General features: G+C 37.0%; 1 long non-coding RNA gene across 1 annotated transcript; it reads right to left on the minus strand.

Annotated features, from left to right (window-relative positions):
* Nucleotides 1–3,900: 3,900 nt before the first annotated feature.
* On the minus strand, nucleotides 3,901–8,302 carry LOC106156746 (uncharacterized). Its single transcript, XR_015335334.1, has 2 exons — nucleotides 7,373–8,302; nucleotides 3,901–5,664 (listed from the first exon to the last, which is right to left on the minus strand). It is a non-coding gene; the product is annotated as an uncharacterized LOC106156746 (long non-coding RNA).
* Between the last annotated feature and the right edge of the window lie 4,511 nt (nucleotides 8,303–12,813).

Below are 12,813 nucleotides of genomic sequence, written 5' to 3' on the forward strand. Positions count from 1 at the left end.
AATCCATACGTTAGCTGTAACAGAATCAGCACAGCATATAATTGTATTAATAGGACCAATACCCTAGCTACTCAGACACTACTGTGGGGTCCACAATTGATTGATTATGAAGGCTGCCCCTTATGTAACTCATGCGACAAGCATCCCCCTTCCCCAGAGCAACCTCCAGTACTCACTCAATGTCGTTTGATCCGCCATGCAGCCACTGCATCTCTATGGCCATTGTGTTCATGGGGATATCGTAGGCCAATGCCAGGTAGATCTGGAAATTTCCCAATGTTTTTAATATGGTGTTTTTACTCGCTTCATCATTCAACACACAGTTTACTACACTCCATGAAGATAAGTAAAATATTAAAAGAAACCCTGCCACTCCGATGTAAACCTGGAATGCTATGAGCAGTGTCTTGAGAAGGTCCACTTTCTCGGATATATCGAAATCAATGTCAAAAGAACAATATGTCCTATCATCCGTTGTGTACCAAGTACCGTTCCCGTTAGTGTTCGAGTTCTTTGTTTTATAATTTGCAATGCCTGTCGACATATATCTATCTATTTCTTCTACTTCGTTCATAGTTTCAAGCATGAGTAGAATATTAAATATCAAATCAGTTATCTTCACAAGCAAGACCACAATAAACACGGATGCTCTAAATCTTCCCAAACAAGTCTCTGTACAGCGCCCAATGAAACAGCAAGCAAGTGGAGTAACTGCAGCTACCACATCCTCCGACATAATTAGCTGTTAATAAAAAAAGGAAATTACAGCTCAGAATTGTGCCAGTTCTTGCAAATCTTATGTAATGAACAGTGACTGAAAGCGCCCCCAGCACCGTTACTGCTTTTTAAAATGAAGTAACAAAAACATTGCGACTTTTCTTCTTTACAAACGACAGCGCGCAGCCTACAAACAAAATGTGTTTGTTCTGTCTAGGTTGAATATTTTTCACTGAAAAGCTACGTATGCAAAGCCATGATGCCCTTTAACACTAGTGCGGTTATTGAATAAAGAGAATAAACTTTTGAACAAAAATTTATTCATGGTGCATATACATTGACACAAAATAGTATACAAAATTGCTGAGGCCGACAAAACCTTTCATCTTTAATTTTGTATTTTGATTCACCCAGCAACATCAGAGTAGCCTAATTTTAATACCAGTCTAAATCTGTTCATCGTAGTAAATCCCTGTTGAACAGAAAGGTTGCCATGTTTGGAGGATTAATTTTAACCATCATGACTGTAAGGAGTTAAAGACAATGCACATTATTCTTCTGTAAACAAATTAAAGAGAACTTTAGTTCGGCCAACGGGTTAGCAAGGTGTACATCGCTTAAGTCGATTGAAGCTCAAAGAAGTACACTGATACATTTCCAATTAATTTGAGCACCTGCACCTTAATATGCGGATGGGCCAGCAGAAACCATTCAGTATCGCGTGGTTGATGAATAAAGCACATACTGTTCAGTAGCTCTGTAAATGAGAATTAAGATCCAACAACGCGCTGACGCAGTTGTACAAAAATAAATAAATAAATAAATAAATAAATAAATAAATAAATACATGATGTGCGCACCATTAAGGTCTCCATTTGTTGCCATAACCTACAGCCTTGACTTAAATTTATTGCATACCAATAGATGTCTCTTACATCGGGTTAACATAGACATTAGTTAAACGGGCAAACAAAGCAGTTTAAGTTGGAAATTATTTACAATAACAGAACTTTCACAGCATCAAATACTCCAAATAAACAATATCTATTTTAAATTTTAAGTCTTACACGCTTCCAGTACGTAGAAATAAAGGACTAAACATTGCATGTACATCCCACCATTGTAACGAACATTGCATGTCACGTGACTAAGATGCTAGCATATTAATGAACGGGCTGAGTGAAGGCCGAGTGAGCAAGCGTACCACCTGACTGCCTTGATTTAACAAGTCAATGCAACCATGGACAAAATTACGAGTGTCCAAGATGCAACGGACGATGCGAAGAAAAAACTTATAAGCACATAACAGGGACAAAAAGAAGAATGCAGTACGACACTTGCACGAGTAAAAGTAATATTATTATAGAGAGGCCAATGACATGTCAACAGCGGTAAATAAGATGTTAAACGTTGCACTGAGACAACGTCCAATGATATACCATGGCCACACTGGTTTGGAAGTACTGATAGTATTTGTAGTACATGTAAAAGGTACGTGCGCAGTGAATGAACCGTTTTCGAAGACAGCAGAGTGTAAAACTGAACGCGAAAAACGGACGAAAAAAGAAGTTGAAATCGTGTTTTGACGAAAAATATACACATCTAAGGATGATGATTATTTAAGTTGACCAATTTTAGACACCGTTCTTATATCATCTGAACAACTATAATAGCACTCTTCATTTCATCGGTTTGTATGCCCCTTCAATTGTCCGCCAAAAGGCGCCTTTAGAAAATTAACTCGTTTGACTTCGTGTCTAGGGGTGACATGTGTCTTAGGAAGAGGAAGGGGTGCTGAGGGGGTATAGACGAACCAGTTTGACTGGATATCACTGCATTTGCGATTTCTTTATGCATTATTAAACCAGCTCAATATTGTTTTATCAATATCATTTTTTATTTTCAATAACTGCGTATTTGGAGATTTTCTTCTCTTTGGATTTTTTTCCGGTGAACAATAATAATTTTGGTAAAATATCGAAAATTTATAGGGGGAAGTAAAAGTCATGTCAACGGAATCATGACTTGAATAGGAATACAATAGCCTTCCAAAGGTAAAGCTATGCCCTAAAGAATACAATCACACACATAGATTAACGTGAAGCTGCCACAAACTCGGATGGCGTTATCTATTCTTCGAGGAAATAATTCAACCAGTTTGTTGAGACTGTGTCTCAAATTGCCCAACTTCGTTTAACATTCCGTTCCAACTTCAGAGGGGCAAATTAGCTTGTGGTTTAGGTCCTATTCATCAATTATTGCGTCACAGACCACGTGACCTACAGGTAGATTTATTGTTTTCCCTTGCGGACAGGCAATCAATTTTAATGTTTCTCAAGCGCACAGATCAGCTGTTTATTATTAGCATTATGATCACTCTTATGACAAATCATGAAAACTTTTAGTAATTAAGTTAACCGTCTCGTGTTTTCTTTAAGCTTGGTAAATTTCATTAAGCTATTTCAAATATGAAGCTGGTCTGTACACGATTGTGATGGAACGAGTAAGAAAAAAACACCTTTCATCTTTTTGTCAACCGCTAAAATATTAAACGGCAAAATAGGGGCGACACTCTTATAGTTCTAAGTCCAAAATGATAGAATATATATATGTCACAAGCCAGATCCCAGTCTAGCCCAGTTAGTAATTGGTCTAGAATACGCCCCATTGTGACCCAGGTTTTAGGCTTAGATAGCATTTGATCTGTGTGCCGTTCGAATTTCTTTACGTTTTTTTTCTTTGTGTCTGTCTTGCTATCTTTTTATCTTTCTTTCGTTTTTTCTCCTACTTTCTTTCCATCTGTATATCTTTATTTATCTATTTCATTGACATTGAATTGTGGCATCAAACTGATGCATTAGCCCTGTGCGATAACTTTGTAACCAGTGGTGTGCAATTACTCATGAGTAACCCAAAGGCCAGGTCGAGAAAATTCTTTTTTAGGATTTTAAAACATTTATTCAAACAGATCCCATTCATGGTTTGTGCTGCTTCCATGTTCAAATTAAACATTACATTTTATGCTACCTCACAGTCAGCGTAAACCCTCTGAATAATACCTGGCCGGGATTGTGAAATGCAGTCTACGATTAATATAAGGGCTTAGGAGGCGCGATCTTAAAAATTGTCACAAATTTTCAATTTGAAATATAATCGGCATTAGAAACTAACAAAGAACATAACTTTCAAAACACGTCAACTTTTATTTCCCACATTTTCTCTAAATTGACTATACATGCAATTAGCAATATGAGAGATTCAGACTTGAGATTAAATATGGAATATGACAGCTTCAAAAGTATGCCCAGGTAAAACTGATCCTTAAAAAACTCAAATCTCATATAAGATATTTGAATGGATAAGTATGTAGTCATAGGCAGCGACTAATTTGAGTAGTGCTCATTGGGCTGTTCACAGCTTGGCTTTGACGAAACATGGTTCTGTCCAAAAAATGTCCGTATTACAGCAACGGCTGAATAGAAACATTTGAAATTTTGCATGCAAGTGGCCGGTTTTATCTTGCGTAAGCTGAGTTTACAACATTGTTATTGGGTACCATCTCGTGACACTAAAGGCTATTGAACAAAGGGACAGTTCGCTACGGGAGACAGATTGTTAACATAAGTACTCAAAAGGGGCGTTTCAACCCATTAGACTGGAGGATTAGGCCAGTCACCATATTCCGCTTACAATCGTTTTACTACCCTGTAATTATCACACTCGTCTATTGTATTTTAGCGCTAAATTCAAAGTGTAATCTTAATCCTCAAATGGTACACGGACAATATGTACACTTGATTATTACCAAGACGGTAAAGATCTTAATTATGCTTATCTAGGGTTTTCTGGCAAAAATGTGATGGTTTACCGGTCAGGAAATCAAATTCATTAGTCTATGCAACACACACAAAAAAAATGCTCTCAAATACATGTATATATTTATGTACATTTTCTAAAGCATGTCAATACAGTCTTTACCAATACATTAACACGGTTATTTAACTAAAACTAAATATAATGATATCCAGGGCAGTGCGGTCGTACATTTTGCACTAAAAGGTATCAGAACGTCATTTCTCTCTCCATCTCTCATAACTGATTCGTATGCAGGCCTACCTATGAATGTTCAAATTTACTTCCAATTTTGTACGTTTTCCAATCAAGAAAACACCATTTTAGCAGCTCTCTTGGTTTTGAGACTCTAAGAGTGGACCCACTTTATTAAAAGCTGTTTCATAGTTAACAAGTAGATCCACATATGACATGCATGTCTCTGAATCGCTACACGAGCCGGCAAGTACTAACAATAACAACATGATACAAGTAAGTACAAAAGCACCTCCAACTACCATGATCATAATGTAACTGTCTTTGGGGTGATTAAGGGGAAACAATATTTTAAATAACTCCACGCCCATTAAAATAAAACTTAAAACGAAAAAAAAGTATGCTAATGCTTTTGTGTAAGAAGGAGAGGAGGAATCCTTGCAGCACCAACACCAACAGCAGGACCCACAGCATGTCAGAAAGAAATCCCCAGTGACGCAACTAAAAGCCACTGCCAACACAACAGCAACTGTATACTGAAACTGCCAGGGGAAGTCCCCCTGCGGCAACAGGTGGAAATACAAAAGAAGTATATTTGTCATTTGAACATGAATCCCTGCGAAAATTCCAGCAAATAAATACCATAAAACGCAGCATTTGCCAGGTGTATCGCCTTTATCATTTACGCAACATAATAAGTAACATGAAGATGTGCTAAAAAAGTATGGCTTTGCTAAAGTCATCATTTCAAAAAGCGTAGACAGCGACGATATTCCGAGACTTAACCACAAATCTGCTGCCGTTCTTTCTTGTTGGTTGTCTGAAAGGAGCTTCAAGGGACTAACAAGGCGTAGAGGCTCTAAGTCCGAGCAAGTTGGATCCTTGGAACACAACCAACAGCTGAAATAGAAAATTGCTAGACGTGAATTGAAATAATGAAATTGACACGCTAATCAAAGCGAAAACACGCTAATTAAAGAGAAAAACTGATACTTAATATGTTTTCCATAACTCTTGTGGCAAAATGGGTAACAAAAAAGCCATTAATCTATGTTTAAGCGTTTTTTTAATTCCTCCATAACTTGGAGCCCCGATTTCTGATTCTCGTCAGGAGTTGATTTTAATCAATTAAAATTATAGCATTTTTGTCGACATTGCATTCATCTATTGGTTTAGCCTATTATTATAATTTTGTCTTAAAAATCCAGAGCTTAAAATTGCTGACTTTTGTCCATATTATTTCTCAGTCGGTCATCACTGCTTCATTACAGTTTGCCTTCTGAGGGCAGTCGTGTTGTTTACCATTTACGTCATTTTAATAGATGAGCTTCTATTTGAGTCTTGCGGGCGTAATGACATTTTACTATTTCCCTACTTTTCCCTGGCTTTCCATTGTGGGGTCTTCCTTGCCTAGTGCGCTTGGGCTCATACATATGTACATGTAGCCAAAATTATGGCTTCTTTGCAACCCTCATACGAAATTTGTGCAAAATTGTCCGTAAATAATAACTTTTGGTGACTCGTAAATTTAGGGATGATGAGTCTTATTGAATTATATATATATATATTATTATCCCTAATGCCATAAGATTTAATACAGACTATATGTGTTACATTGTTAAAATAATTAGACAAGTTGGATTATACATGTATAATGAAAGTGGCATTGTTTGGCCAAATCTGGAACAACTGTTATTCTTTGTTGCCTTCTTTTTTGTTGTGATTCGGACAAAGAAAATCCGTGGTACACTAGGATGTAGGAAATACATATCCCTTAATCCCAGATACGCTTAATAGGAAGTAATTTATGTACATTAGGTGTGTTTTAAATCTTACACTTAAAGCGCAGCTCATTTCATAAATGTACAGGTGATAAGTAACATATACACATATGGGAACCAAGCATATCAACTGTCTGAGTGACATAAGCATAGGTATATGTTTTCTTGTTGAGGGTTTGTTCAAAACCATATTCACCAAGGAGCTGACTTAAACGAATTGCAATCAACATTAACGCTGGTTACAAGTAGCAACTGTTAGATAAAATGCTAGCATGTGATACTAAATATTCCAATGGTTATGAATAAAAAGACAATAAAAATGCGTACAGGCATCGCTTTTCAAATGTAATCTAGGCTTGAGGGTTTTCTAACATTTGCTATGTGTACATTGCACTTGAAGTAGAACAACCCAAGTAAAAAAAAGCCTTTTTCGGTGGCGTGGTACTTGTAAGTACTTAAAATAGGGACAATATTATTGTGGTTGCCATAGACCTCATTCAGAACAGTGGACTAACAATTAAGTCCGAAGGTCAAATATGGCCAACCCACTTGAATACTTCCCCACGGGGAATCTATTCAGCGTCTATTAGCGGATTAGACGGCAAGCTTTGTAGTGGGTCGACATGTTTGGACTCAGACTAGTTAGTCCACTGTTCTGAATGTGGCCATCATAGTGGATCATATCTGTGATGTCTGTATTGTATTTTCTCTGACAAACCTGCGACCTAGACCTAAACCCCCTTCCACTCTTCAGTGTACCCCCAGTGCAACCCCCCCCCAGTACTCACTAAACCCCCTCCCTCTCTTCAGTGTACCCCAGTACTCACTCAATGCCGCTTGAACCTCCTTTCACCCACTGCAGTTCTATGGCTATTGTATTCATGGGGATATCGTAGGCCAATGCTAGGTAGATCTGGAATTTGCCCAATGCTTTCCACATATTACCTATACCTTTATTTTTCTTAAATTTGCAGGCTATTAACAACCACATCGTCATGTAGACCAATAGTATAAACCCTGCGATGCCGATATAAATCTTATATGTTGTGAGCAGGGTGTCGAGAAGATCTACTTTCTCGGATATATCGTAATCAATGTCAAATATACAATATGTCCGATTATTTGTCGTATTCCAAGTAGTGTTCCAAGTAGTGTTCTGGCCTGTATTCCAGATATCAGTTTCAAAACTTGTATTTCAGTTTGCTTGCCAGTCATCAGTGTCAGAACTGTTACTGTCTGTTGACATATATGCATTTACAGTATTTAATTCGTCCATAGTTTCAATCAAGATCAGAATATTGAACACCAAATCGGCTATCTTCACCCCCACGACCACAATAAACACGATAGTCCGACAGGAATCCAAGCAACACTCGGAGACGCATCCTATGCAACAACAAGCAACTGGAGCAATTGCTAACAGGTCATCGGACATACTGTAGTTACATATACCCCTGTAGCTTAATTCAGTGGCTCATCAAAAACGAAACTACGGCTCAAACTTGTGCAAATCTATACTGCCTTGATCCTCAAGTAATATAAAATGACTGAAAGCGCCTCCCATACCGTTACTGCTATTTTAATATGAAGGTAACAAAGGCATTACGGCTTTTCTTCTTTACAAACGACAGCGCGCAGCCTACACAAAAAGGTGTTTGTTTGCCGTCACCGAGGTTGAATGTTTCACTGAAAAGCTGCGTAGACAAATCTGTGATGTCCTTTGACACTACTGAGGTTATTGAAAGAAAATAGCCTATTGAACAAAAAGATCATTCATGGCACGTATAAGTTGACATAAAACAGCACACAAAATCTATAAGGCAGTCTGTATAAAGCATTTCTTTCATCTTAGTTTTGTTTTCTGATTTCCTTAGCAACGCCAGTTAATCCTAATCTTAATATCACCATAGACCTGATCATCGTTGTTAATCCCTGTTGAAAATAAAGGTTACCATATGCATACATAAGGCCATCATGTTGATTTAGATATCCTAAACCCATCATAAATACAAAAGAAAATTAAAGTCGGTTAATTTAAACATGAAACTAAGACTGTGTTCCTATAACCCTTATCGCGCTAGCAAGATCGATCTATCTCAGCGGGGATTCTCGCTAAAGCGGATTAAATGTAATCTGTTTAATTTTCAGGCACGCCCACGCAAAGCAACATGAACGACATCATGAAACACAAAGTTTTCCCGACTTACCCAAGTACTTTAAGTTTCAAGTGGTGTGCCAGACGTTTAAGGCGTTTAAACAGAATGCAATTTAGCGAGAAACCCCGAGTAATAAGATCGTTCCAGCTAGCGCGATAGAGTTATTACGGGAACGCCCCCTTAGGCTGTCTTCAGAATAGAAGTTATAGTACTAGCAGGATCGATCTATCTCAGCGGGGATGCTGGCTAAGGCGCAGTCAATGTATAATCAGTTTTATTGTCTGGCCCACCTTCCCTTAACTTTAAAGTATTCGGGTAAAGCCGAAAAACTGCATGTAGTCCATGGTCTTGCTAAGAATTAAAAAGTTTAAAATACAGAGCAATGTTTAGAAACACAAAATCGTTTGTTATAATAAATCCATTCCCTTTCACTTGAAAGCACCCTACTGTAATCCAACGCATAGGGATATTTTAAAAGACCTTTAAAGATGATAATCCATTGTTGTTGCCCAGTATCGTGGACGTGCAGATATCCAAGAAGTTATAATGAGAAGGAGTAGAAACAAGGGGTTTCCTTTCATCCTATCCTCGTAACGGGCTTAATCCTAATAATTACCCAGCTTGTGGTCTTAGGGAAAGCTTGTGCCTAATACATATTCAAAAGACCATTCACGTGGGTTGCTTCAGCCAATTGGGATAAAGCCTCGCGAAGTCTCTAATAATCTCACAGAGAAAACATGGTGGGATTACAGAAAGGTGTAGAGAGAGATTTCAAGCCTGGATGCAACCATTTCGGGAAATAAAACTCAAATTATGCAAGATACACCTTCATTTGATCTAGAGCCGATCAGTTATACAAAATTTAGTTTCACATCAAGAATGTATGAGAACAATTTCACAAACCCACCTTCAACGCTAAAATTTGCACCTGTAGAAGTCTCATATTTATTTTAAATTATTTTTGTCGTGTAAAGGCGTGTAAAGGAAATTTACCTTCATCTAGGAATGACACATTCAATTCACAGCCGTGTACACAAAACAGTAGTACTTGCAATTTCCGTATGCCAGCCTCGTTTCTTTCTTTTTTGGCACATTATTGCTTATATACCAGGTAAAGCTTAAACAGGAAAATTGGGGAAATGTAAATAAGTTATTGCACTTAGTATGATTCTAAATGAAATTTCATCAATACATATTTTTGTTTATATCTTTGTCTATTACATGAGGCCAACAAATAGTAGACTGATAGTTTAAATTAATTAGAAGAAAAAAACAAAGAAATATTTTTATTGATTGATATTGCTTTATTTCAACATTCGAGCAACTTGTATATTATCTAAAACAAAGTACCAGCAATGAAAATATATCAATATTGTTACACCCAACAGTGATTAAAGCAATACAAAAATGGTTAGTTTTTATTTTGATGTGGTGATTATTTTATTTTATACTTTAGACAATTAGCCAGTGAACACTAAATTCCCTTTTAAAACTTGGACCACTAAATTCCCTTTTAAAACTTGGACCACTAAATTCCCTTTTAAAACTTGCACCTCTTGTGCACTATAGTTTAATATTAGTGGTGGTAAGAAAACAGAGCCTTGTGCCTCATCAAGTTGCTGCTGGAAACAATCATTTTGACTGTTCAATTATGGCTACATGTACATCTGCCAGCAAAACTAAAGATCTTTCACCTGCATTCTCTTCAACCTGAAATGAGTAAGTGCGGAATTCATTATAAAATATAACTCTATATCCTAAACGAAACTCTGCAAACATCATATTGCAATGAAAAATTGAAAAAAATTCCGAGAGTTCCCTGTCATCAAATTTTGGACCCACCATTTTGAAAAAGTCCCATGAAAAGTTGTTTATTTGAAATGATGTTTTTCATCTAAAGGATTGATTCATTTTATATCACAATGTTATATTGTAATGGTGCACGTGCTTAACTAACCAGAAAAACATAAATTATGTGCTTACACCACGTTAAAATTAGCAAAAATTGTCCCAAACTGTCACCCAACTGTCTCTAACCAATTTAGGGACCCGCCATTTTGAAAAAATAGGATGAAAAGTTGTCTATTTGAAACGATGTTTTTCATCTAAAGGATTGACTCATTTAATACTAAAGGGATGTATTGTAATGATGCACGTGCTTAACTAACCAGAAAAACATAAATTATCTGCATACACCACGTTTAAATTACCAAAAATTGTCCCAAACTGTCACCCAACTGTCTCTAACCAATTTAGGGACCCGCCATTTTGAAAAAATAGGATGAAAAGTTGTCTATTTGAAACGATGTTTTTCATCTAAAGGATTGACTCATTTAATACTAAAGGGATGTATTGTAATGATGCACGTGCTTAACTAACCAGAAAAACATAAATTATGTGCATACATCACGCACTTAAGAAGAAAAAAGTCCTAAACATGGAGGTCCCGCTGAATCGGCCTCAGATCTTCGAACTAACGCTGCTTTCTGCACTGACAAATTTGACTGACAGCCACCGTATGAACATAAAACAATGCTCAAAGCAGATTATCAACTCTCACTCACCTTTATATCGCTCGACTTGGCGTTTTTCTAAGTATAACTTCCAAATATTCGCATTAAACATGAATAAATCAAGACGTATACGCACTGGTTCAGCTTCTCCGTCTTGAGTCACGCGGAGGCGAGCGGAGGATTAGACCAGTTACGAGGATCGAATTTCAAAGGACGCCGCTTTGAAAAGAATGCTGCGATCTGATTGGACGAGAGAGATAATTGATGTCCCGTTTCTACTCCTTCTCATTATAACTTCTTGAGATATCCAAGAATATTAATAGGTCATGCAGATGACGGTACGGAGTTAATATTAATGCATAATTTTCTTTTATAAACAAATTAAAGAGAACTTGAGTTCGGCCAAAGGGAGAGCAAGGATTTTTCAAATAATTTGAGCGCTTAGACCTAAATATGAGGATGGGCCAGCAGACACCATTCAGTACAGCGTGGTTGATGAATAAAGTACATACTATTCATTAACTATTTTAATGAAAATTAAGATCCAACAACGCGCTGACGCCGTTATACAAAGGAGTTTGGGACCTATATTAGGATATCTCTTACTTAAAAACATATTAGAAATAGTTCAGATATTGGGTTTGCTAGGATGTAACATAGCTTACATGTACTGGCAATTTTTCATTCAGAAAGTCTTAAAAACAGCTTATACACTACTGAATACCTGGACAAAAAAGCCACACTGGGTTTTATAAGACTCTATATACAACCAACACAACAACCCCAGCTTATTTACTCCAATGAAAATGGTGTTTTTGTACCAATGTGTTCACTATACATATTGTGAACTATCAAAAACTAAACTACTGTTAGGTTTTACCGTTTCGCCAACCAAGACAGATGTTCAGAATATTCATTCTTTGCTTATACTTCCAAAGCCTGACACCCAATGTATGAAAATTTCCTTGAGTAGAATATAGAGATGTTACAGTAAAAAATAATATTAAAAATAAACTTTATTTAAAGATGATAAGTGGGTAAAACATGTTAAGTGCACACACTAATCTTACACATGGACCTCATCTTTAAGATGTTGGTGATTATGCAATTGCGTTGGAAACAATAGGAGGTGTGCTTGCCTGTTAATTTGATTGGTCTCAGCGAGAGTCCCCGTGGAGTTAGTGCTCACAAGCTAAATCGACATAACTCATTCTGAGCGGCATCAAAGAGGTATGAGGAATACAAGGGGACTGCGGTAGCCTCTAGTGCCACAGGTTGATTTTTCCATAGATATTCACAGATAATATATCTGGCTAAATATGGTCAATCTTCTAACTGTGACCCTGTGCTGACGTCGATGGTAATCGTTTGCATAACTGCTCAGGAATTGTCACTTAATTATGCATTGTTAATTAAGCCCCCCTGACAACAAACAAGGCAGTTTATTGATCTGAATTTAATCACTTGCTCTTTTGTGACAGATAAAAATAGCCCCTTTTGTATTACTTGTAATTTCAGATTAAAGCTAACTTAGGAATCACCTGTAGTAACTACCTAAAGAGCGGGTACTAATGCCATCTGCGCGCAAAATCCCAGGGT

The sequence above is a fragment of the Lingula anatina genome, chromosome 7, assembly GCF_051362555.1.
Source record: "Lingula anatina isolate TDL-2025a chromosome 7, LinAna3.0, whole genome shotgun sequence".
In the NCBI taxonomy this organism is placed as follows: Eukaryota; Metazoa; Brachiopoda; class Lingulata; order Lingulida; family Lingulidae; genus Lingula; species Lingula anatina.